Genomic DNA, 27,759 nt, shown 5'->3' with positions numbered 1-27,759 from the left:
AGAAACATTTGTACAGCAATGGGCTTGGGAATCAGATCACCTGGGTCTTATTCCATCCTACCACTTACCAAGTGTGTGACCTTCGGTAAGTTTCCTGTCTTGGGCCAGCCTCATTCTCTTCTTCTTTAAAGTGGACGTGATACTAGCAAGTATACCAATGTGATAGGATTGTTAAAAGGGTTAAATGAATTTGTATGTGATGTTATTTATTTTGGTTGTTATTAGCATGTTACTATTTATCAACAAATATAATAGTTGTTATACTAATGAGAATTCTTTCTATTCGAAAAAACAGAAGCTAGTTTGAAGAAAAAGAAAGACAGGGAAAGTATTAGCTTACATATCTGGAGGTACATGGGTGTTAGTGGCCCCAGGATTGAGGAACTCAAAAGCATTAGAATCTGTCACAGTTCAACATCTCAGAGTTCATCTCAGCTTTGGTCTATAAGTCATCCTCATTATCTTAGGCTCCTCGGAGACATTGCTTCTGGGATCATTTCTTACATTTTATGACACAGGGGGCAAGATAGAGCTACCATCTCAATCGTCAATTCAAAAATTCCAGGGAAGTTGTATGCCTTTTTTGATGGCCAGGGACATAAGGATTATAGTCGGTAACCCCACCAGAACCACTGAGAGTAGGAGATAAGTCTTCAAAGGAAGAGAAGGGTGGTGCAAGCGATACTGGGGAGACAGAACTATAGATGTTCGTGATTCCTGTTATTAATATGTGAACCAGTTTGCCATGCCAAAGTCCCTTTAAGTCAATCTATGACATTTGATAGACACACACATTATTCAACAATAGAGATGAATCATATTACAAGAGAAGTTGTACATACTTTGCAAACAGAGATTAAGGTTATATTTTCTCATGTCCCCCACAGTGCCCTGCACAGAACAGGCTCTTTAAGAAACAGTTGTGAAGTGACTAATAACTTAGATCTAGAATCAAACTGTGTCACTTTATTAGTTGAGATAAATTAGATCATGCTTCAGTGGAAAAAAAAAAAAAACACGTCTTAGTGACTTAGCACAACAATGTTATTCTCACTCTTACGAAGTCCACTATGGGTACGAATGATTCTCCAGGGCAACTGTTCTCCAGTGATGCTCAGAGGCTGAGGTTAATGAAGGTGCCACCAGCCTGCAGAGTGCCATCTGTGGCACGGAGGCTTCTCAGTCAATGTGCAGAAGAGAGCTCCAGGGGGCCTTGTGCCAGCAATTAAGTCTTTCATTCTAGAAGTAACCCATATCCTTCTGTTCACAGGTCATTGGCTAGACCCTGTCGCCAGCCCAACTTACATGCAAGTAACTGAGTAATGTCATTTTTCTATATGATTGGAAGGAGAGAAGAAGCACCTGTGTGTGAGCACTAGCTGTCTTTATTTTAAAATTGATTAAAATAAAACTATGTCCTGTAAAAATACTACTCTAATTTTTTAATGTTAAAAAGATCCATAGAAAAGAAAAGTACCTAAAAACTGTGAAAATGGCTTTCCTTCTCCTCTATCACTGAACACTATTCCCCAGCTAGAATTACAAACATTCCTGACTAAACCCATATTACAGCCCAGCAGAGAGTAATTTGAAACATTTGAAAGTTCAAAGTTTATGTATTTTGCAACCTCCACTGTTAGGTAGAATGACCTTCAAAATCCAACTGAGCATACAGTTCTTACCAGAGGGCAATCCACAGTTCTTTGCAAAGGCCCTTTTTAAAAATATGCCTACTATTTGACCCTATAATTTCACTTCTGTGATTTAACCTGAGGGGAAAGAAAACACACAAATGTGCACACAGATGTAACTGTGAAGATATCCTTTGCAGCCCATTTGTAACAGGAAAAAGTAAGAATTAACCTTAATGCCAGCAAGAGTGTGTTGGTTCAATAAATTAAAGAGTATCCTCACCCTGAAATAACATGCAGCCATTAATAATCACATTGTGAAGGTATATTTATTAAAGTGAAAAGAGGTTTCTGTTACATTAAGTGGGGGTAAAAAGCAGGCTATAAATGGTGTATATGCCACATATGCCCATGAGACATTCTAGAAGAAAATATATCAAGGAATTAGTAATGTTTGCTCCTGTGTGGGTAGGATTATGGGTGTTTTTATTTTCTCCTTTTAGCAAGACTGTTATTTCCTGCTATTATAAGAACTGTCTTTGAAATAAGAAAAATAAGTTAATTTAAATTATAAATAAAGAATCTCCTTGGGCTTATCACAGATCCACTGCTCATAATGGTGCTTTCTTTTATCTTAGAAACTGACTACCAGAAATGGGGTTAGTCTTAGTCTTTACTGTTCGCAGTCACCACTGGTGACAATAATGGCAGGAGCATTTGTGAAAAATGGTACTTCCCAGGTCATAAGCCTTTTCACATTCACCAGCCTCCCACAGTTGTTAGGGAAAGTAGTTCAGGTCTTAATACCCACCACTGCACAACTAAGGCTCAAAACTACTAGGTGACTTGCCCAAGAGAGAAGACAACATGAGGATTCAAGACTCTTCAGGCTGTTGCTCTGTCCAACTCCAGGAAGAGCTCTGGGGTGCCATTTACATATATAATATGAAAAGTGTCCCCCTGGGCTTCTGCACTGTTGGGTCCTGCTCAAAACCTTACTGGATAGCTGCAGCCCTCCTACACTGATGGGTCACCCTGTGCCAATGTGGAGTACAGGTAAGTAAGCAAATTAATAATCAATAGATATTTGTTGAGCACTCCTATAAGTTAGCACTGTTGGGACACCTGAAGCTAATAAATTTGGTTTTTATCCTTTAGGCAACAAGGAGATATCTGAGGGTCCTAAGTAGTAGAATGATGTGATCAAAACTATGTTTAGAAAGATAAAACTGGGGGAATAAAGAGTCAGTGAAGTAGGCAAGACCAGATGAGACAAGGAGTAAAATGAGTCAGAAGGCTGTTATAATAATCCAAACAAGAGAAAACAAATGCCTAAATAAGTTGAAAGCACCTGAGTTATAGAAAGCATCAACATCATCATCATTTAGATAATATCAGGAGTAGCTACATTTATTGAGCACTTATTTCGTGCCAGATACTATGATAGTGATTTATATAATGGCCTCATTCAATCTTCAGACTAACCCTATGAGGAAAGTAGTATTGTTATCCCCATTTCTGAGGTTAGGAAAGCAGGGCTCAGAAGGGCTAGGTCACCTACCCAAGGTGACATAGCTAGTATGTGGCAATGGTTACAATTTAGGTGCATGTAATTTCAAAGCTCATCCTCTGGGCCATTCTGCTAAGAATAGAAAAGAAGGTGGTGGCTGGATGATGACAATGACAGAGAGAGATAAATAGTTCTTTTCTGCTTATATACTGCTGGTCGGTGTGTAAATTAGTTCAACCATTTTGAAAAGCAGTGTGGCGATTCCTCAGAGACCTACAAACAGAACCACCATTCCACCCAGCAATCCCATTACTGGGTATATACCCAAAGGGATAAAAATAATTCTACGTAAAGACACATGCACACATATGTTCATTGAAGTACTAATCACAACAGCAAAGACATGGAATCAACCTAAATGCCCATCAACGACAGATTGGATAAAGAAATGTACATATACACCATGGAATACTATGCAGCCATAAAAACTGAGATCATATCTTTTGCAGGAACATAGATGGAGCTGGAGGCCATATTTTTAGCAAAAGAATGCAGGAACTTAAAAAGAAATATCGCATGTTCTCACTCATAAGTGGGAGCTAAATGATGAAAACACATGGACACAAAGACAGGAATTACAGACGTGGGCCTGACAGAGGGTGAAGGGTGAGACAGAGAGGATCTGAAAAAGTAATTATTGGGTACTAGGTTTAGTACCTGAATGATGAAATGATCTGTACAACAAACCCTGATGGCATGAGTTTACCAATATAATAAACCTTCACATGTACCCCTGAATCTAAAATAAAAGTTTAATTTTTTATTTAATTTAAAAACAAAAGAGTTCAGTTCTAGAAATGTGGAGTGCCATGTAATATCCAGTTGAACAAATCTAGTAGACACAGAGAAAGGCAGAACTTGAAAGTGAATTATTGAAGGTCACCAGTGAATAGTTGAAAGCTGATTCCATGAGAATGAACAAGCTCACTGAGAGAACACATGGAGCAGAGACAGCCTTGGATGAGACTCTGGGGAACCTCAAAGGATAGGGAAGCATCTTCAAAAATAAAACACAACCAGAGGACGGTCCCAGATGGCCGAATAGGAATAGCTCTGGATTGCAGTTCCCAGCGAAAACACAGAGGATGAGTGATCACTGCATTTCCAAATGAATTTTTACTGCCCACAGACCAGGAGATTTCCGGGTGGAAAAGTGCCACAAGTCTCCAAGCCTGGCTGTTTCAGCGGGTGCAGCAGGTCTCCGCACAAAACTCACATAAATCCGGGCGCTATTTCAACTGGTGACTGGAAGGCCTGAGAGACAGAGTTGACCATTCAACTAAAAAAAGGGGAGCTGAAACAGGGAGCCAGGTGATCTGGCTCAGCTGGTCCACCCCCACAAAGACCAGCAATCTGAAACACTCTGGACTGAGAGGTTCACAGCAACTACAGCTGGACCCAAGACAGTCCAGCTCTGTGGGGGAAGGGCATCCGCCATCACCGAGGCAGTCCACCATTACCAAGGCAGTCTGCCATTACCGAGGCAGTCCGCCATTACAAAGACAGTCTACCATTACTGAGGCAGACTGCCATTACCAAGGCAGTTCTAACTATACCCCTATAAACATAACTGCAAAGAAGTTCACATAGCAGCTGGGCAGAGCCCACGACAGCTCAGCAACATCTCTGCTGGCAGACTGTGACAAGGCTACCTACTTACTGGGCAGGACAGCTGTGAAAAAAGGCAACAGAATGACAGGAACTTATAAATAAAGCCCCACCTTCCCAGGACAGAGCACCTGGGGAAAAAAAGGCAGTTATGAGTTCCGCTGCAGCAGACTTAAACATACCTGCCTAGCAGCTCTGAACAGAACAATGGAGCCCACAGCTCAGCAATTGAGCTCCTATAAGGACAGATTGTCTTCTCAAGCAGCTCCCCAGCCCCCTGTATAACCAAAGAGACACCTCATAAAGGAGAGCTTAGGCTGACATCTCATGGATATCCTTCTGGGACAAAGATAACAGAAAAAGAAACTGGCAGCAACCCTTACTGTTCTGCAGCTGCTGCAGGTGATCCCCAGGCAAGCAGGGTCTGGAGTGGGCCTCCAGCAGTCCTACAGCAGGGGTGCCTGACTGTTAGAAGGAAAACTAAGAAACAGAAAGAAATAAATTCATCAGCAACAAAAAGGACGTCCACTCAGAGAACCCATCCAAAAGTCACCAACCACAAAGACCACAGGTAGATAAATCCACAAAGATGGGAAGAAACCAGTGTTAAAAGGATGAAAACACCCAAAATCACAATGCCTCTCCTCATCCAAGGGATCACAACTCCTCACCAGTAAGGGAAGAAGGCTGGATGGAGAATGAGTCTGATAGATTGACAGAAACAGGCTTCAGAAGGTGGGTAATAACAAAGTTCTCTGAGCTAAAAGATCATGTTCTAATCCAATGCAAAGAAACTAAGAACCTTGAAAAAAGGTTTGACGAAATGCTAATGAGAATAAACGGCTTAGAGAGGAATATAAATGAATTGATGGAGCTGAAAAAAACAACATAAGAACTTCAAGAAGCATACACAAGTATCAACAGCTGAATCAACCAAGCAGAAGAAAGGATATCAGAGATTAAAGATCAACTGAATGAAATAAAACAAGAAGGCAAGATTAGAGAAAAAAGAGTAAAATGAAGTGAACACGCTTCCAAGAAATATGGGATTATGTGAAAAGACCTAATCTACCATTGATAGGTGTACCTGAATGTGACAGAGAGAATGAATCCAAGCTGGAAAACACTCTTCAGTATATTATCCAGGAGAACTTCCCAAACCTAGCAAGCCAGACTGACATTCAAGTCCAGGAAATACAAAGTACACCACAAAGATATTCCTCAAGAAAAGCAACCCCAAGGCATATAGTCATCAGGCTCATCAGGATTGAAATGAAGGAAAAAACATTGAGGACAGCCAGAGAGAAAGCTTGGGTTACCCACAAAGGGAAGCCCATCAAACTCACAGCGGATCTCTCAGCAGAAACCCTACAAACCAGAAGAGAGTGGGGGCCAATATTCAACATCCTTAAAGAAAAGAACTTTCAATCCAGAATTTCATATACAGCCAAACTAAGCTTCATAAGCGAAGTAGAATAAAATCCTTTATGAACAAGCAATTGCTTAGAGATTTCATCACCACCAGGCCTGCTTTAGAAGAGCTCCTGAAAGAAGCACCAAACATAGAAAGGAACAACCAGCACCAGTCACTGCAAAAACATATTAAATTGTAAAGAGCATTGACACAATGAAGAAACTGCATTAACTAACAGGCAAAACAACCAACTAGCATCAAAATGGCAGGATCAAATTCACACATTACAATATTAACCTTAAATGTAAATGGGCTGAATGCACCAATCAAAAGACACAGACTGACAAATTGGATAAAAAGTCAAAAACCATTGGTGTGCTGTATCCAGGAAACCCATCTTATATGCAAGGATACACATAGGCTCAAAATAAAGGGATGGAGGAAGATTTACCAAGCAAATGGAGAGAAAAAAAAAGCAGGAGTTGCAATTCTCGTCTCTGATGAAATAGGCTTTAAAACAACAAAGATCAAAAGAGACAATGAAGGGCATTACGTAATGATAAAAGGATCAATGCAACAAGAAGAGCTAATGATCCTAAATATATATATATATGCCCAATACAAGAGCACCCATATACATAAAGCAAGTTCTTAATGACCAACAAAAGGACTTAGACTCCCACACAATAATAGTGGGAGACTTCAACACTCTACTGTCAATGTTAGACAAATCAAGGAGACAGAAAATTAACAAGGATATCCAGGACCTGAACTCAGACCTGGAACAAGCAAACCTAATAGACTTCTACAGAATCTCCACGACAAATCCACAGATTATACAATCTTCTCGGCACCACATCACACCTTCTCTAAAATTGACCACATAATTGGAAGTAAATCACTCTTCAGCAAATGCAAAAGAATGGAAATCATAACAAAAACTCTCTCAGACCACCGTGCAATCAAATTAGAACTCAAGATTCAGAAACTAACTCAAAACTGCACAACTTCATGGAAACTGAACAACTTGCTCTTAAATGTTGACTGGATAAACAATGAAATGAAGACAGAGATAAAGATGTTCTTCGAAACCAACAGAACGAAGACACAGCATACCAGAATCTCTGGGACACATTTAAAGCAGCACCTAGAGGAAAATTTATAGCAATAAATACCCACATGAGAAGCAAGGAAAGATCAAAATTGACATCCTATTGTCAAAATTGAAAGAGCTAGAGGAGCAAGATCAAAAAAACTCAAAACCTAGCAGAAGGCAAGAAATAACTAAGATTAGAGCAGAACTGAAGGAGATAGACACACAAAAAACCCTTCAAAAAATCAATAAATCCAGGAGCTGGTTTTCTGAAAAGATCAGCAAAATAGAAAGACCACTAGCCAGATTAATAAAAAAGAAAAGAGAGAAGAATCAAATAAGATGCAATAAAAAACGATAAATGGGATATCACCACAGATTCCACAGAAATACAAACCACCATCAGAGACTACTGCAAACAACTCTACGAACATAAACCACTAAACCTGGAAGAAATGGATAAATTTTTAGACACTTACACCCTCCCAAGACTAAACCAGGAAGAAGTGGAAAACCTGAATAGACCAATAACAAAGGCTGAAGTTGAGGTAGCAATTAATAGCCTACCAATCAAAAAAAGCCCAGGTCAAGATGGGTTCACAGCCGAATTCTACCAGACATACAAAGAGGGTCTGGTACCACTCCTTCTGAAACTATACCAAACAATCCAAAAAGAGGGAATCCTCCCCAAATCATTTTATGAGACCAACATCATCCTGATACCAAAACCCAGCAGAGACTCAACAAGAAAAGAAAACTCAGGCCAATATCCATTATGAACATAGACGCAAAAATCTTCAATAAAATACTGTCAAACCAATTGCAACAGCACATCGAAAAGCTTATCCATTATGATCAAGTAGGCTTCATCCCAGGGATGCAAGGCTGGTTCAACATAGGCAAGTCTATAAACATACTTCACCACATAAACAAAACCAAAGACAAACACCATATGATTATTGCAACAGATGCAGAGAAGGCCTTCGACACAATTCAACAGCCCTTTATGCTAAAAACTCGCAATAAACTAGGTATCGATGGAACATATCTCAAAATAATAAAAGCTATTTATGACAAACCCACAGCCAATATCACACTGAATGGCAAAAACTGGAAGCATTCCCTTTGAAATCTAGCACTAGACAAGGATGCCCTCTCCCAGCACTCCTATTCAACATAGTACTGGAAGTTCTAGCCAGAACAATCAAGCAAGAAAAAGAAATAAAGGGTTCAATTAAGAGAAGAGAAAGTCAAACTGTCTCTGTTTGCAGACGACATGATTGTATATTTAGAAGACCCTATCATTTCAGCCCAAAATCTCCTGAAACTGATAAGCAACTTCAGCAAAGTCTCCGGATACAAAATCAGTGTGCAAAAATCACAAGCATTCCTATACAGTAATAACAGACTTAAAGAGAGCCACATCAAGAACAAACAATTGCTACAAAGAGAATAAAATACCTAGGAATAAAAGTGACAAAGGATGTAAAGGACCTCTTCAAGGAGAACTACAAGCCACTGCTCAACGAAGTAAGAGAGGACACAAACAGATGGGAAAACTTTCCATGCTCATGGTTAGGAAGAATCAATATTGTGAAAATGGCCATACTGCCCAAAGTAATTTACACATTCAATGTTATCCCTATCAAGCTACCTATGACCTTCTTCACAGAACTGGAAAAAACCACCTTAAACTTAATATGGAACCAAAAGAGAGCCCACATAGCCAAGTCAATTCTAAGCAAAAAGAACAAAGCGGGAGGCATCACACTATCTGACTTCAAACTATACTACAAGCTTACAGCAATCAAAACAGCATGGTACTGGTACCAAAACAGAGATATAGACCAATGGAACAGAAAAGAGGCCTCGGAGGCAACGCAACACATCTACAACCATCTGATCTTTGACAACCCTCACAAAAACAAGCAATGGGGAAAGGATTCCCTATTTAATAAATGGTGTTGAAAAAACTGGCTAGCGATGTGCAGAAAGCAGAAACTGGACCCCTTCCTGACACCTTACACTAAAATTAACTGTAGATGGATTAAAGAGTTAAACAAAAGGCCTAACACCACAAAAACCCTAGAAGAAAACCTAGGCAAAACCATTCAGGACATAGGCACAGGCAAGGACTTCATGACTAAAACACCAAAAGCATTGGCAACAAAAGCCAAAATAGACAAATGGAATCTAATTCAACTCCAGAGCTTTTGCACAGCAATAAAAACAATCATTAGAGTGAACCGGCAACCAACAGAATGGGAAAAAGATTTTGCAGTCTATCCATCTGACAAAGGGCTGATATCCAGTATCTGCAAAGAACTAAAACAGATTTACAAGAAAAAAACAAACAAACCCATTCAAAAGTGGGCAAAGGATATGAACAGACATTTTTCAAAAGAAGACATACATGAGGTCAACAAACACATGAAAAAATGCTCATCATCACTGGTCATTAGAGAAATGCAAATCAAAACTGCATTGGGATACCATCTCACACCAGTTAGAATGGTAATCATTAAAAAATCTGGAAACAACAGACACTGGAGAGGATGTGGAGAAATAGGAACACTTTTACACTGTTTGGAGTGTACATTAGTTCAACCATTGTGGAAGATAGTGTGGAAATTCCTCAAGGACCTTTGATAGAAGTTCCATTTGACCCATCAATCCCATTACTGGGTATATATCCAAAGGATTATAAACCGTTCCATTATAAGGACACATGTACACATATGTTCATTGTGGCACTGTTTACAATAGCAAAGACTTGGAATCAACCCAAATGCCCATCGACGATAGACTAGACAAGGAAAATGTGGCACACATACACCATGGAATACTATGCAGCCATAAAAAATGATGAGCTCATGTCCTTTGTAGGGACATGGATGAATCTGGAAACCATCATTCTCAGCAAACTGACACAAGAACAGAGAATCAAACACCACATATTCTCACTCATAGGTGGGTGTTGAACAATAAGAACTCATGGAAACAGGGAGGGGAGTATCACACACTGAGGTCTGTGTGGGGGGACTATGGGAGGGATAGTTGTGGGTAGGGAGTTGGAGAGGGATAATATGGGGAGAAATGCCAGATATAGGTGATGGGGATGGAGGCAAATCACATTGCCATGTATGTACCTATGCAATAATCTTGCATGTACCCCAGAACCTAAAATGCAATACAATAATTAATTAATTAATTAATTAATGAAACACAACCAAGGCAGGAGGAAAATCAGGAAAGAATGGAGCCAAAAAAAAAAAAAAAAAAAAAAAAAAAAAAGAGTGAAAATGTCTCAAAAAACAGAATGAACTCAGTGTTAAACGCTGCATACTCAGTAATGATTGTTAGGGTTAATAATTTCAAGCTCTCACTACATGCCGAGTACTGTTCTAACTGCTTTGAGCATATTATCTCACTTAATCCTTGTAACTGTCTCCTGAGGTAGAACAGGCACTGTTGGTGTCCCCAGTTTACAGATAAGAAAACTACCCTGCCGCAGGTATCATGGCTTGTAAGTGGTAGAGCCAGGATTCAAAGCCAGGCAGTCTAGCACCTGAGCTGGTACTCATAGCCTTCACACTGTATTGCCTTCCTCTCCAATGTCTAACACTTTCTGAGTACTCAACATATGACAATGTTCTAAATACTGACTAATTTAATCTTCACAATGACTTTATTAAGTAGGTGTCATTATGATTCCTAATGGACAGATGAGAAAACTGAGTCACAGAACAGCCAGTATCACACAGCTAATGAAACCATGAAGGGATAGTAGAACCCTCCATGATGAAATTAAAGAATTATCAATCAGCACTTGGTGAATGAAGGCAATCTACTTTAGAATCAGGAATCCTAACCAAAGTGAAAGGTAGAAATAAAAATGCAGAGTTCAATGGAAACTAGAAAATTTTAAAACTTTGGAGTTGGAAGGAGCCTGGGATATTCATCCATGCTATTCACTAAATGCCAGCATGGTAGGATTGCACTTTCTGGCCCCCTGTGATTGTGTGAGGCCATGGGACTCATTGGTCACATCCAATGTGTTGTGGGAAGACATGACACATGTTACTTGTAGGCCAGTTGATTGCCAGTGGGAGAACTTCCAGAACATTCTTTCTCTCTGCCACAGCAATCTGCAGCTATGGAAACGGTGGCTGCTCCATCAACCTGAGTCCCAGAGCAAGAGAACACAGAAGTGAGCCCTTAGCTGATTCACAGTAGACATGTGGCATGAATGAGAAGTCAAGTTTGGAGTCATAAGTCACTACAACGGCTGTGCTGGCTGATATAAAGCCTTAAACATGACCAGAAAGATTGTGTTGCCTCCGAGACCTCTGTTCTGTTCCATTGGTCTATATCTCTGTTTTGGTACCAGTACCATCTGATCTTTGACAAACCAGACAAAAACAAGCAATGGGGAAAGGATTCCCTGTTCAATAAATGGTGTTGGGAAAGCTGGCTAGCCATGTGCAGAAAGCAGAAACTGGACCCCTTCCTGACACCTTACACGAAAATTAACTCCAGATGGATTAAAGACTTAAACATAAGACCTAACACCATAAAAACCCTAGAAGAAAATCTAGGCAAAACCATTCAGGACGTAGGTGTAGGCAAGGACTTCATGACCAAAACGCCAAACGCATTGACAACAAAAGCCAAAATAGACAAATGGGACCTAATCAAACTCCACAGCTTCTGCACAGCAAAAGAAACAATCATTAGAGTGAATCGGCAACCATCAGATTGGGAAAAAATTTTTGCAGTTTACCCATCTGACAAAGGGCTGATATCCGTAATTTACAAAGAACTAAAGCAGATTTACAAGAAAAAAACTAACAAGCCCATTCAAAAGTGGGCAAAGGATATGAACAGACACTTCTCAAAAGAAGACATACGTGAGGCCAACAAACATATGAAAAAATGCTCATCATCACTGGTCATCAGAGAAATGCAAATCAAACCTACACTGAGATACCATCTCACGCCGGTTAGAATGGCGATCATTAAAAAATCTGGAGACAACAGATGCTGGCGAGGATGTGGAGAAATAGGAACACTTTTGCACTGTTGGTGGGAGTGTAAATTAGTTCAACCATTGTGGAAGACAGTGTGGCGATTCCTCAAGGACCTAGAAATAGAAATTCCATTTGACCCAGCAATCCCATTACTGGGTATATATCCAAAGGATTACAAATCGTTCTACTATAAGGACACGTGTACACGAATGTTCATTGCAGCACTGTTTACAATAGCAAAGACCTGGAACCAACCCAAATGCCCTTCGACGATAGACTGGATAGGGAAAATGTGGCACATATACACCATGGAATATTATGCAGCCATTAAAAACGTTGAGTTTGGGTCCTTTGTAGGGACATGGATGAACCTGGAAACCATCATTCTCAGCAAACTGACAGAAGAGCAGAAGATCAAACACCGCATGTTCTCACTCATAGGCGGGTGTTGAACAATGAGAACACATGGACACAGGGAGGGGAGCACTACACACTGGGGTCAGTTGGGGGGAAATAGGGGAGGGACGGTGGGGGGTGGGAAGCTGGGGAGAGATAGCAAGGGGAGAAATGCCAGATGTAGGTGATGGGGAGGAAGGCAGCAAATCACACTGCCACGTGTGTTCCTATGCAACAATTTTTCATGTTCTTCACATGTACCCCAAAACCTAAAATGCAATAAAATAAATAGGAAAAAAAATAAAAAATAAAAAAATTTAAAAAAATAAAAAAATAAAATAAATAAAAAATAAAAAAAAAAAACATGACCAGAATGGGGAAACTGAGAGCCTAAAAGGAAAGAGACCTCCTCAGTGTCTCAGAGCTGGCAACCTAGAGGCACTGAGGGCAAGAATCCAACTCTCTGGCATTCCATCCAGTTATCTTCCTTCCACACCTCACTGAGTATCTCACATATCTTACAACTCATTCCCCCTTCTAACCCACAGCATATTCAGTTTCTGTCAATTAATGCAAAGTCTCAATTAAGCTAATCATTGTCTAACTCTTACAAACTGTCTCCTAGTGCAAAGCACTCAGAACTCAATTTTCTCAAGTGGTACAGGGAGAAGCACGAGGATCTGGAGAGGTGTGGGGAGGAAAACTTTGCCCTATTATTTATAGAATCGAGGCTAATTTAATTAAGTTTTGACAGAAAGTGCTCAATTTTGCAGACAGTTGCCACCCGTTTCTCCTGAAGCCTGGATCTCCTCTTAGAAGCTGACTCCGCTCCATCTTCCTCTGTGATGTATGAGGCTATAAAACAGGGAGTGAGCAAGTCACCTTCGAAGAGGCCTTTTATCATTGCAATAACTAGAAGTAATTTATGGGCTCCTGGAATCGTGGGTTCTCTGTTTCTGACTCGGCAAGAGACTGAAATCAGAATGTGGATGCTGGCAGTCGATTGGAAGGTCAAAAAGACTCTGAAAGGTGTCAGTCTTCCAGGATCTAGGATAAGGAAACATCACTGTACACATTCAGCGATGCGGTCATCAGCAAAGGTTTTAGACAGAGGCTACCTTTTAGGTATTAGGATTTAATCCACTTGGGGGGGGGGCGTGTCCTAGAACATCCTCCTCTGTCCTTGCCACCATCCAAGTCCTCCCCTTCTCAGGGCCCAGTTTAACCCCTGATTCTTCTAGGAAGCCCTCCCTGACTACCCTAGACTATGATACATATTATGTACTCTGACTTTACAATTCTTTTGGCACTTGACACATTCTCCCTTAATATACATTCTTTATGTTTGCACATCTAGACTCTACGTATCAGGTTTCTATAGAAATAGATTTCATCTTATGGGCTGACTCTGATCAATTAGTAGTGGCTTCCTAGAGTGCTATGACAAGAATTCTACAGCTGCAGGCTGGACGTGGTGGCTCATGCCCATAATCCCAGCAATTCAGGAGGCCAAGGCAGGAGGATTGCTTCAGTCCAGCAGTTTGAGACCAGCCTGGGCAACATAATGAGACCCGGTTTCTACAAAGTACAAATTAAAAAATTAGCCAGGGCCGGGCACAGTGGCTCACATCTGTAATTCTAGCAGTTTGGGAGGCTGAGGCAGGTGGATTATCTGAAATCACGAGATTCAGACCAGCCTAGCAAACATGCTGAAACCCCATCGCTACAAAAAATACAAAAATTAACCCAGCAGGGTGGTGGGCACCTGCAATCCCAGCTATTCAGAGGCTGAAGCAGAATTGTTTGAAGCCAGGGGGCAGAGGTTGCAGTGAGCCAAGGTTGCACCACTTCACTCCAGCCTGGGTGAAAGAGCACAACTCTATTTAAAAAAAAAAAAATTAGCTGGGCATGGTGGTGCATGACTATAGTCACATTCAGAAGGTTGAGGTGGGAGGATTGCTTGAGGCCGAGAGGTTGAGGCTGCAGTGAGAGGCTGGGCGACAGAATTAGACCTATCTCAAAAAAAAAAAAAAAATCTGCAGTTCTGCAGCTATATCTGAGTTCAGTTAAAAGTGCAGTGACTAACCAGCAAGTACTAAGGTGGGCATGCCAGGTGAAAAAGGACGTGGACGGCCTGTGTTTGTTTGCCTTTTGTATGCTGTAAGCACTGAATTCCTTGAAGATAGGGTCCATCACCTACACTTACTTATATTCCTATGAACATTTACATAAGCATGCTCAAAAATATCTGCATGCTCAAACCTTATTTGATGAGTAAACATCTCCCTTTGCAAACACGACCTACCTCTAACGCATTATGTGTTTTAATTATGATTCTTCCAAACAGTCCTTAACACGCCTACGTGTAGAGCTGACTCCCATCAGAAATCTTTCAAAACTAGTTTTATATGAAAAATGGCTTTTGACACATTAGCACTTCCACGTTTCTGAATCTTAAAACATCCATGCTTAATAACTCCTTGTTTGAAGTTAATAGTGATTTTCAGAGTTTTTGTATCTATTACCTCATTTGATTACTATGTGATTTTCATAAGGTAAAATGTTATCCCCATTGTACAGATTTAAAACTATTTCTTCAGAGTAGCAGAATAATTAGACAGGACCAAAAGAGGTAACCCCACAAACATTTACCAGTTCCGCATAAAGTAAAATAAGCTGTTAAGGTTTGGGCTGGTGTTTCCCTAAGTTTTTTTCCACAGAACATTAGGATGTCCACAGGGCCACTACATATGTTTTTATAGTCAAATAAGTTTGGAAAACATTAATAGGTTTCCCTACAGCAGGACTTCTCAGAGTTTTCATGACACTATTGTACTTGGTGAACCCTACAGAAGCCCCCCACAGCGTGAAATACTGCCTGCCTTTCCAGTCTTAGAACCCCTCTGTGAGTTCACATAAATATTCCCCCAAAGGTTTTGTAGAATACAGGTAATTTTTTTCTAAAGTTGCCAGCAGGGGCACTAGAGGAACGGCAGATTGCTTAAGAGCCTGGGCTCTAAAATCCAACTGGGGTTGAGCTCTGATAAGTCATGGAATCCCTAGCCTTGCTTCCTCACCTGTAACATGCAGATTCTAACAGGGCCACTCCTGGGGTTGTCATGAGGATTAAGCGAGAAAAGGCAAGTAGAGCACCTAGCCGATCGTAAGCACTCAATACATGTTAGCTGGTATTTCTGCCAATAAGGAAGAAAGTCAGAGTGGAATCTAAAAATAAAATAAAATGCACAGGTTGGGCTCCCTGAGAAGCCCATTCTGAGTTTATCATGTAGGAGGTTTATTGAGGAGTGCTCTTGGGTCGACACCTGTGGAAGGGAGGGGACAGAAGAGAGAGAAAGTGAAGCTATGATGTAGCTCAATGATAGCCAACCGCACAAAGAGATGTAGAGCTAGATTGGCCCTTCAGAAATGTCCTTGGTTGGGCTGAGAAGGCCAGCTCTTTACAATCCCACATGGATGAATCAGTGGATATCAGACACCCCAGGAAAGGCTAACCTTGGGCGAGGCAGCTCTCTGCAACTTATGCAGTTCCTCCAGGGGCTACCACCAGTCTCAGAAGCCAGGACGATAAGTCTCTCACCCAGGGAGAATATGAGCAGTGCAGACATACAATATCCTGCACTTCAGCAGTGCATATTGCATCCACAACACCAAAGCAAAAAAAAAAAGCAAAAGCTTCCTGCGACTCTCCAGGAAGGAAACACGGCAGTCTGCAGACAGCAACCAAATCTAGTCACTTATTCATTCATCATTTATTAATGCCTACTGTATGTCAGGCCCTGGAGCTTGGGACTTATGAATCAGGTGCTGATTCTATAGCAATCATAATAATAACGTTTTCTCTTTATTTTTAAGGCATTAAAATACAGATAGGAAAACAGAAGGAAGAGATATCAAATCACTAGAAGACAGGATATATTCTCAGGTGATCAGTCACCTGTCATCCCAGTATGAAAAGGTGTTAATTTGAATGAAGAAAGCAGCACAGCAATGTTTTTTTCCCCACAGCAATACATCAAGTTGTTCTCCCAATGACTTAGTGTGCTTGGCAAACTGTGTACGTTGTACAAAATTGAATTCCTAGGTTTGGGAAAGCCTGAGCAGGTTTGAGGTACATGAGGATTTATTGCTTTAAGTACTTAAAATGCCTCCCACTAAATTTGCTGTGACCTTCTCCCCCTGCCTATGGCCCCAAGTTAACCACAGCCTAGGGCTGAGCAAAGGCTAACAACACACCAAATAAAACAAATCAGCCCCAAGGAGACAGGTCCCTGCTGCACAGAGGCAATAGAGCCAAGTCATTCTTGCCCCTGAAAGCCTTGGCTGCATTCCTCTCCCTTCCACGTCAGTCCTCAGTGCCCACCCACCCTCCATTCTCTTCTCCTCCTGTCACTTAAGTATTCTTCATAATGGCCCCTCAAGTACTGTTTTCCTGTAGCATAACTCTTGTTTTTCCCACTGATCTTCTCACTTGTTTATGTTGATGGGGATCAGGACATAGCACCCCAAAACATGACCAGAATATATCAACCCAAAATATGCCTGTGTAACATAAAAATTATTTTGAACTGATTATTTGTGGGGGAAGCAGACATAGGATCAGTTCTGCAAACAATAGAAGTTACCCTTTTATAAGAGAAATTTACATCTATAAAGGAGATCTCTATTGTAAGGATATTTCCTTCTCTGCCCCAGGAAGAGAGACGACTAAATCACTAGATTCTCTTATCAATGGAGAATGCGTCATTTAAATCCATGTAACAAATCTTGCCCTTGTTAACATTGCTTTTCCTGGCCCGTTCCCATATCCTTCTTTCTTTGTTGGGGGGCCAGCAGGTAAGTGAGGAGGTATGATGATATTTAAGTCTGAAGCATCAGACAATTCTTTGAGATCTACTGAGATTTTGCTCTGAGATGTCCCTGGATACCTCCCCTGTATAGCAGAGGTATACATGTTATTAGATTTCTCATTTTTCTTTTGTTTATCTGTCCTTTATAACAGGAAATCCCAGCTAAGAACAATGGAAGGTAGAGGGAAAATTATTTTCCTCCCCTACAACATTTTGTCAAGATGCCAACAAACTACTCTGCTTCTAATGTTTCATATTTGCATAGCACACTACAATTTACAACCTGCTTCTGGGTCTCACAACTGACCAAGAGGCAGGCACTGCAGAAATCACTATCCCTGCTCTGGATGTGAGGGCCCTGAGAGGCAAAGTGACTTGCCCAAGGTCACAGAGCAAAAAGGCAGGACTTAAGCCAGGTCCCCTGTACCACAAACTAGACCCACACACTACCTCTCAGCCAAAGAGACCAAGCCACATATTGGCAGTGTACCTTATACTTAGTAGGACAATCGATCAAGGTCACAGACTTGGGAGGAAATTGCCTGGGGACTCACAGTGAGGATATCCAGCTTCCCAGAGGAGATGCTTGTCTACAATTATGTGCAAATATCCAATTTGAGCACACCTGCAGAAACCAAAGTTTCTTCTTCCTCTTTGTATTACTATCAAGCCAAAGAAACAAATTAAAATTTGGAGAGAAAAAAAAAAAAAAACAGACGTTTTTAGCTTCACTGTCCCAAGTACTAATAAAAAAAACAAGACTCTCTTAAAAAAAAAAAAAAAAAAAAACTTTGAGACAAAATCTCGCTGTGTTGCCCCAGCTGGGGTACAGTGGCACGATCATGACTCACTGCAACCTCAACCTCCTGGTGCAAGCAATCCTCTCACCTCAACCTCCCAAGAAGCAGGATCACAGGCATGCACCACCACATCCAGCTAAATTTTGTATTTTTTGTAAAGACGGGGTTTCATCGTGTTACCCAGGGTGATATTGAGCTCCTGAGCTCAAGCCATCCACCCACCTCGGTGTCCCAAGGTGCTAGGAATACAGGTGTGAACCATCATGCCCAGGCATTATAAAATATTTCAAAGAGGTTTATTCTGAGCCAATATGAGTGACAAGGCCCAGGGAACACACTCTCAAGAGGTCCTGAGAAAGTGTGCCCATAGCAATTGGATTATAGTTTGGTTTTATACATTTTAGATACCGAGAAGTTACAGGTAAAGACATAAAATAATAAATGAAAGATATGCCTTAGTTCAGACTGGAAAAGCAGGATACCCTGAAGGGGGGGGGGGGGGTGGGCAGGGTTATCTGTGATATGTGGGTTGAGAGATTCTTTAATTTGCTGTTGGTTAAAGGAGTAAAACTTTGTCTAAAAATTTGAAGTCAACAGAAAGGAATGTTTTAGGTTGTAATAAGGAAGTCTATTAACCAACACACTGGGTCAGAGAGACCTGTAGGAGTGTGTGACTTAACCATTGTCCGGATGACCATAGATCCTGATGATAATTTGCTATCTTATTGTCACAAAGGGTCCATTTTTTTGGCCTTAGGATCTCTATTTTAAATTAATGCTGGTCGATTTTGCCTAAACTCCAAAAGGGAGGGGCAATAACAAGGCATGTCTAACCTACCAGTCATGACTGGGAATTCCATGTTTAAGGCTTTTCTGGGGTCCCCTTAGGCAGATGAGGGTCTGTTCACTTGGTGGAGGACTTAGGATTTTATTTTTAGTCTATAAAAGTCATTTTAGAAAATTATGGTCCTCCAAGCCTAATTATTTTTCTAGTGAATTAAAAATTCTTGCTTTAAAATTTTCCCAGGCAACCTTCTAAGAAGAAGCCTTTCACTAGTATTCACTCTGCACCTTTTGTTTCACTCAACAGATACTTACTGAGTACCTTTGGTGGGCCAGGCACTGTGCTAAATGCTGAGGACCCAGCTGAGGAAAGGCAGGCAGATTCCTACCCTCAGGGAGTCTTACAGTCTGGCAGGATAATGTGGTCACTAAATAGGGGAGTATAATGCAGAATTCAGAAACATTGCTGTTTGTAACTCTGTTGGTGGGAGTTAAAAATAATACAGTCTTGAGGGAGGGGATCCAAGATGGCCAGATAGGAACAGCTCTGGAGTGCAGTTCCCAGCAAGAACAATTCAGAGGGTGAGTGAACACCACATTTCCAAATGAGTTATTACTGCCCACAGACCAGGAGATTCCTGGACTGAAAAGTGCCATGAGTCTCCAGCATGGCTGTTTCAGCTGGCACAGCGGGTCTCCGCACAAAAACTCACACAAATCTGGGTGGCCGTTTCAACTGGCACCTGGAACGCCTGCCTGGGAGACAGAGCCACCCATACACCTGAACAAAAAGGGGCTGAAACAGGGAGCCAGGTGATCTGCCTTGGGGGGTCCCACCCCCAAAAAAACCAGCAATCTGAAACACTCTGGATTGAGAGTTTCACAGCAAGCACAGCTGGATCTGGTAAGGTCCAGCTCTGTGAGGGGAAGGACATCCGCCATTACCAAGGCAGTCCACCAGTACCAAAGCAGTCCACCATTACTGAGGCAGTTCACCATTACCGAGACAGTTGGCCATTACAGAGACTGTCCACCATTACTGATGCAGACCATCACTACCAAGGCAGTTCTAACTATACCTCTATAAATAAAACCGCAAGGAAGCTCACACAGCAGCTGGGCAGAGACCATGGCAGCTCAGCAATGCCTCTGCTGGCAGACTGTGACTAGGCTAACTCCTTGCTGGGCAGGGCAGCTCTGAAAAAAGGCAGCAGCATGTCAAGAACTTATAAATAAAGCCACACCTTCCCAGGACAGAGCACCTAGGAAAAAAGGCAGTTATGAGTTCTGCTGCAACAGACATAAACACACTAGCACAGAAGCTCTGAACAGAACAATGGAGCTCACAGCTCAGCATTTGAGCTCCTATAAGGGACAAACTGTCTCCTCAAGTAGCCCCCTGACCGCCTTAGACCCAAAGATTCACCTTGTAAAGGAGACCTCAGGCTAACATCTGGTGGGTATCCTTCTGGGACAAAGATAACAGAAGAGGAAACTGGCAGCAACCCTTATTGTTCTGCAGTGGCCGCAGGTGATCCCCAGGCACGCAGGGTCTGGAGTGGGCCTGACTATAGCAGAGGGGCCTGACTTTTGGAAGGAAAACTAAAAAACAGAAGAAATAACTTCATCATCAACAAAAAGCACGTTCACTCAGAGACCCCATCCAAAAGTCACCAACTACAAAGACCACAGGTAGATAAATCCAGAAAGATGTGAAGAAACCAGTGCAAAAAGGATGAAAACACCCAAAACCAGAACATCTCTCCTCCTCCAAGGGATCACAACTCCTCACCAGCAAAGGAACAAGGCTGGATGGAGAATGAGTCTGATAAATTGACAGAAACAGGCTTCAGAAGGTGGATAATAACAAACTTCTCTGAGCTAAAACAACATGTCCTAACCCAATGCAAAGAAACTAATAACTTTGAAAAAAGATTTGACAAAATGCCAATGAGAATAAACATCTTAAAAAAGAATATAAATGACTTAAAGGAGCTGAAAAACACAAATGAGAACTTCGTGAATCATATAAAAGTTTCGATAGCTGAATCAACCAAGCAGAAGAAAGGATATCAGAGATTGAAGATCAACTCAATGAAATAAAATGAGAAGACAAGATTAGAGAAAAAAGAGTGAAATAAAATGAAGAAAATCTCCAAGAAATATGAGATTATGTGAAAAGACCTAATCTACGTTTGATAGGCGTACCTGAATGTGACAGAGAGAATGAATCCAAGCTGGAAAACACTCTTCAGGATATTATCCAGGAGAACTTCCCCAATCTAGCAAGCCAGGCCAATATTCAAGTTCAGGAAATACAGAGAACACCACAAAGACATTCCTCAAGAAGAGCAACCCCAAGGCACATAATCATCAGAATCACCAGGGTTGAAATGAAGGAAAAAAATGCTAAGGGCAACCAGAGAGAAAGGTCAGGTTACCCACAAAGGGAAGCCCATCAGACTCACACCAGATCTCTCGGCAGAAACCCAAAAAGCCAGAAGAGAGTGGGGGTCAATATTCAACATCCTTAAAGAAAAGAACTTTCAACCTAGAATTTCATGTCAGCCAAACTAAACTTCATAAGCGAAGGATTATGAAGCAAATAAATAAAATCCTTTATGAACAAGCAATTGCTGAGAGATTTTGTCACCACCAGGCTGGCCTTACAAGAGCTCCTGAAAGAAGCACCAAACATAGAAAGGAACAGCCAGTACCAGTCACTCCAAAAACATACCAAACGGTAAAAAGCAACAACACAATGAAGAAACTGTGTCAACTAACAGGCAAAATAACCAGCTAGCATCAAAATGGCAGGATCAAATTCACACATAACAATATTAGTCTTAAATGTGAATGGGCTGAGTGCTCCATTCAAAACACAAACTGGCAAATCAGATAAAAAGTCAAAAACCATCGGTGTGCCGTATCCAGGAAACCAATCTCACATGCAAGGACACAAATAGGCTCAAAATAAAGGGATGGAGGAAGATCTACCAAGCAAATGGACAGCAAGAAAAGCAGAAGTTGCAATCCTAGTCTCTGATAAAATAGACTTTAAACCAACAAAGATCAAAAGAGACAATGAAGGGCATTACATAATGGTAAAAGGATCAATGCAACAAGAAGAGTTAATGACCCTAAATATATACACACCCAATATAGGAGCACCCAGAAACATAAAGCAAGTTCTTAATGACCTACAAAGAGACTTTGACTCCCACACAATAATAGTGGGAGACTTCAACACTCCACTGTCAATATTAGACAGATCAATGAGACAGAAAATTAACAAGGATATCCAGGACTTGAACTCAGATCTGGACCAAGCAAACCTAACGGACATCTACAGAATACTCCACCCCAAATCCACAGAATATACATTCTTTTCAGCACCACATCACACCTACTGTAAAATTGACCACATAATTGGAAATAAATCACTCCTCAGCAAATGCAAAAGAACGGAAATCATAACAAATAATCTCTCAGACCACAGTCCAATCAAATTAGAACTCAGGATTAGGAAACTAACTCAGAACCGCACAACTTCATGGAAACTGAACGACTGGCTCTGGAGTGTTGACTGGATAAACAATGAATTGAAGGCAGAAATAAAGAAGCTCTTTAAAACCAACAAGAATGAAGACACAATGTACAAGAACCTCTGGGACACATACAAGAGGAAAATTTACAGCAATAAATGTCCACATGAGAAGCAAGGAAAGATCTAAAATCGTCACCCTATCATCAAAATCGAAAGAGCTACAGGAGCAAGATCAAAAAACTCAAAAGCGGCCAGATGCAGTGGCTCACACCTGTAATCCCAGCACTTTGGGAGGCTGAGGCAGGAGGATCACGAGGTCAAGAGATCAAGACCATCCTGGCCAACATGGTGAAACCACATCTCTACTGAAAAATACAAAAATTGGCACGCAGCTGACATTGTCTTCTCCGCACCACTGTTTCTGCGGTCTCCAGGGTCTTCTCTCTCCTGTGCAAAATGGCAACTCTTAAGGAAAAACTCATTGCACCAGTTGCAGAAGAAGAGACAACAGTCCCAAACAATAAGATCACTGTAATGGGTGTTGGACAAGTTGGTATGGCGTGTGCTATCAGTATTCTGGGAAAGTCTCTGGCTGATGGACTTGCTCTTGTGGACGTTTTGGAAGATAAAGGAGAAATGATAGATCTGCAGCATGGGAGCTTATTTCTTCAGACACCCAAAATTGTCGCAGATAAAGATTATTCCGTGACCGCCAATTCTAAGATTGTAGTGGTAACTGCAGGAGTCCATCAGCAAGAAGGGGAAAGTCGTCTCAATCTGGTGCAGAGAAATGTTAATGTCTTCAAATTCATTATTCCTCAGATCGTCAAGTACAGTCCTGACTGCATCATAATTGTGGTTTACAACCCAGCGGACATTCTTACATATGTTACCTGGAAACTGAGTGGATTACCCAAACACTGTGTGATTGGAAGTGGATGTAATCTGGATTCTGCAAGATTTCACTACCTTATGGCTGAAAAACTTGGCATTCATCCCACCAGCTGCCAGGGATGGACTTTGGGGGAACATGTTGACTCAAGTGTGGCTGTGTGGAGTGGTGTGAATGTGGCAGGTGTTTCTCTTAAGGAACTGAACCCAGAAATAGAAACTGACAATGATAGTGAAAATTGGAAGGAAGTGCATAAGATGGTGGTTGAAAATGCCTATGAAGTCATCAAGCTAAAAGAATACACCAACTGGGCTATTGGATTAAGTGTGGCTAATCTTATTGACTCCATGTTGAAAAATCTATCCAGGATTCATCCCGTATCAACAATGGTAAAGGGGATGTATGGCATCAAGAATGAAGTCTTCCTGAGCCTTCCACGTATCCTCAATGCCTGGTGATTAACAAGCGTTATCAACCAGAAGCTCAAGGATGATGAGGTTGCTCAGCTCAAGAAAAGTGCAGATACCCTTGGGACATCCAGAAGGACCTAAAAGACCTGTGACTACTGAGCCCTAGGCTGTAGAAGTCTAAAAACTACAATGTGATTAACTCTGAGCCTTTAGTTTTCATCCATGTACATGAATCACAGTTTGCTCTGATCTTCTTCAATATGTGAATTTGGGCTCACACAGTCAAAGCCTATGCTTGGTTTAATGCTTGCAATATGAGTTCTTGAACAAATAAAATTAACTATTGCAGTGTGAAAAAAAATACAAAAATGCAAAAATTAGCTGGGCATGGTGGTGCGTGCATGTAGTCCCAGCTACTCAGGAGGCTGAGGCAGTAGTATTGCTTGAACCCAGGAGGCGGAGATTGCAGTGAGCCGAGATGGCGCCACTGCACTCCAGCCTGGCACCTGGCAACAGAGCAAGACTCTGTCTCAAAAAAAAAAAAAAAAAAAAACCCAAAAGCTAGCAGAAGACAAGAAATAACTAAGATCAGAGCAGAACTGAAGGAGATGGAGACACAAAAAAACCCTTCAAAAAAACCTATAAATCCAGGAGCTGGTTTTTAGAAAAGATCAACAAAATAGACAGACCTCTAGCCAGATTGATAAAAAAGAGAAGAGAGAAGAATCAAATAGATGCAATAAAAAAACGATAAATGGAATATCACCACAGATTCCACAGAAATACAAACAATCATCAGAGATTATTACAAACAACTCTATGCAAATAAACTAGTAAACCTGGAAGAAATGGATAAATTCCTGGACACTTGCCTCCTCCCAAGCCTAAACCAGGAAGAAGTTGAAACCCTCAACAGACCAATAACAAGGGCTGAAGTTGAGGCAGCAATTAATAGCCTACCAATCAAAAAAAGCCCAGGTCCAGACGGGTTCACAGCCAAATTCTACCAGACATACAAAGGGGAGTTGGTACGACTACTTCTGAAACTATTCCAAACAATCCAAAAAGAGGGAATCCTTCCCAAATCATTTTATGAGACCAACATCATTCTGATACCAAAACCCAGAAGAGACCCAACAAGAAAAGAAAACTTCAGACCAATACACATGATGAATATAGACGCAAAATTATTCAAGAAAATACTGGTAAACTGATTGCAACAGCAAATCAAAAAGCGTATCCACCATGACCAAGTAGGCTTCAACCCAGGGATGCAAGGCTGGTTCAACATACGCAAGTCTATAAATAAAATCCACCACATAAACAGAACCAAAGACAAAAACCACATGATTACCTCAACGGATAGAGAGAAGGCCTTTGACAAAATTCAACAGCCCTTTATGCTAAAAACTCTCAATGAACTAGGTATTGACAGAACGTATTTCTAAATAATAAAAGCTATTTATGACAAACACACAACCAATATCACAATGAATGGGTAAAAACTGGAAGCATTCCCTTTGAAATCTGGCAGTAGACAAAGATGCCCTTTCTCACCACTCCTATTCAATATAGTATTGGAAGTTCTAGCCAGAGCAATAAGGCAAGAAAAAGAAATAAATAGTATTCAATTAGGAAAGGAGGAAGTCAAATTGTCTCTATTTGCAGATGACGTGATTGTATGTTTAGAAGACCCTATCATCTCAACCGAAAATCTCCTTAAACTGATAAACAACTTTAACAAAGTCTCAGGATACAACATCAATGTGCAGAAATCACAAGCATTCCTACACACCAGTAAAAGACTTAAAAAGAGCCAAATCAAGAACAAACTGCCATTCACAATTGCTACAAAGAGAATAAAATACCTAGGAATACAAGTGACAAAGGATGTAAAGGACCTCTTCAAGGAGAATTAGAAACCACTGCACAAGGAAATAAGAGAGGACACAAACAGATGGGAAAACACTCCATGCTCATGGTTAGGAAGAATCAATATTGTGAAAATGGCCATACTGCCCAAAGTAATTCATAGATTCAATGCTATCCCCATCAAGCTGCCACTGACCCTCTTCACAGAACTGGAAAAAACCACCTTAAACTTCATATGGAACCAAAAGAGAGCCCATGTAGCCAAGACAATTCCTAGCAAAAAGAACAAAACTGGAGGCATCACACTACCAGACTTCAAACTATACTACAAGGCTACAGTGATCAAAACAGCATGGTACTGGTACCAAAACAGAGATATAGACCAATGGAACACAACAGAGGCCCTGGAAGTAATGCCACACACCTACAACCATGTGATCTTTGACAAACTTGACAAAAATAAGCAATGGGGAAAGGATTCCCTGTTTAATGAATGGTGGTGAGAAAACTGGCTAGCCATGTGCAGAAAGCAGAAACTGGACCCCTTTCTGACACCTTACACTAAAATTAACTCCAGATGGATTAAAGACTTAAACATAAAGCCTAACACCATAAAAACCCTAGAAGAAAACCTAGGCAAAACCATTCAGGACATAGGCACAGGCAAGGACTTCTTGACCAAAACACCAAAAGCATTGGCAACAAAAGCCAAAATAGGCAAATGGGATCTAATCAAACTCCAGAGCTTCTGTACAGCAAAAGAAACAATCATTAGAGTGAACCAGCAACCAACAGAATGGGAAAATTTTTTGCAATCTACCCACCTGACAAAGGGCTGATATCCAGAATCTATAAAGAACTAAAACAGATTTACAAGGAAAAAAAAAAAAAACAGGCCAGGCGTGGTGGCTCACACCTGTAGTCCCAGCACTTCGGGAGGCCAAGGCAGATGGATCACAAGGTCAGGAGATAAAGACTATCCTGGCCAACAGAGTGAAACCTCGTCTCTACTAAAAATACAAAAAAATTAGCCAGACATGGTGGCATGCCCCTGTGGTCCCAGCTACTCAGGAGGCTGAGGTGCAAGAATCACCTGAACCCAGGAGGCGGTGGTTGCAGTGAGCCGAGATTGTGCCACTGCACTCCAGCTTGGTGACAGAACAACACTCCATCTCAAAAAAACAAACAAACAAACCCATCCAAAAGTGGGCAAAGGACATGAACAGACAGTTTTCAAAAGAAGACATTTATGAAGCCAACAAACATATGAAAAAATGCTCATCATCACTGGTCATTAGAGAAATGCAAATCAAAACCACATTGAGATACCATCTCATGCCAGTTAGAATGGCGATCATCAAAAAATCTGGAGACAACAGATGCTGGAGAGGAGGTGGAGAAATAGGAACACTTTTATGCTGTTGATGGGAGTGTAAATTAGTTCAACCATTGTGGAAGACAGTGTGGTGATTCCTCAAGGACCTAGAAATAGAAATTCCATTTGACCCAGCAACACCATTACTGGGTATATAGCCAAAGGATTGATTATAAATGGTTCTATTATAAAGACACATGCACATATATGTTCACTGTGGCACTGTTTACAATAGCAAAGATCTGGAACCAACCCAATGGCCATCGATGGATGGTAAACTGGACAAGGAAAATGTGGCACATATATGTGAATCAGAATATTATGCAGCCATAATAAACAATGAGTTCGTGTCCTTTGTAGGGACATGGATGAATCGAAACCATCATTCTCAGCAAACTGACACAGGAACAGAAAATCAAACACCTCATGTTCTCACTCATAGGTTGGTATTGAGCAATGAGAACACATGG

The 27,759-nt window shown here is 41.1% G+C and overlaps 1 pseudogene across 1 annotated transcript; it reads left to right on the top strand.

Annotated features, from left to right (window-relative positions):
- Window positions 1-23,116: 23,116 nt before the first annotated feature.
- LOC116540321 lies at window positions 23,117-24,411 on the top strand (annotated as a pseudogene). Its single transcript, XR_004264390.1, has one exon. The product of XR_004264390.1 is annotated as an L-lactate dehydrogenase B chain pseudogene (transcript).
- The last annotated feature ends 3,348 nt before the right edge of the window (window positions 24,412-27,759 follow it).

The sequence above is a fragment of the Sapajus apella genome, unplaced genomic scaffold (genome assembly GCF_009761245.1).
Source record: "Sapajus apella isolate SASKATOON/1434 unplaced genomic scaffold, GSC_monkey_1.0 scaffold138, whole genome shotgun sequence".
In the NCBI taxonomy this organism is placed as follows: Eukaryota; Metazoa; Chordata; class Mammalia; order Primates; family Cebidae; genus Sapajus; species Sapajus apella.
The sequence above is the reverse complement of the archived record's forward strand: the minus strand, read 5'-3'. Positions and strand labels throughout refer to the sequence as shown.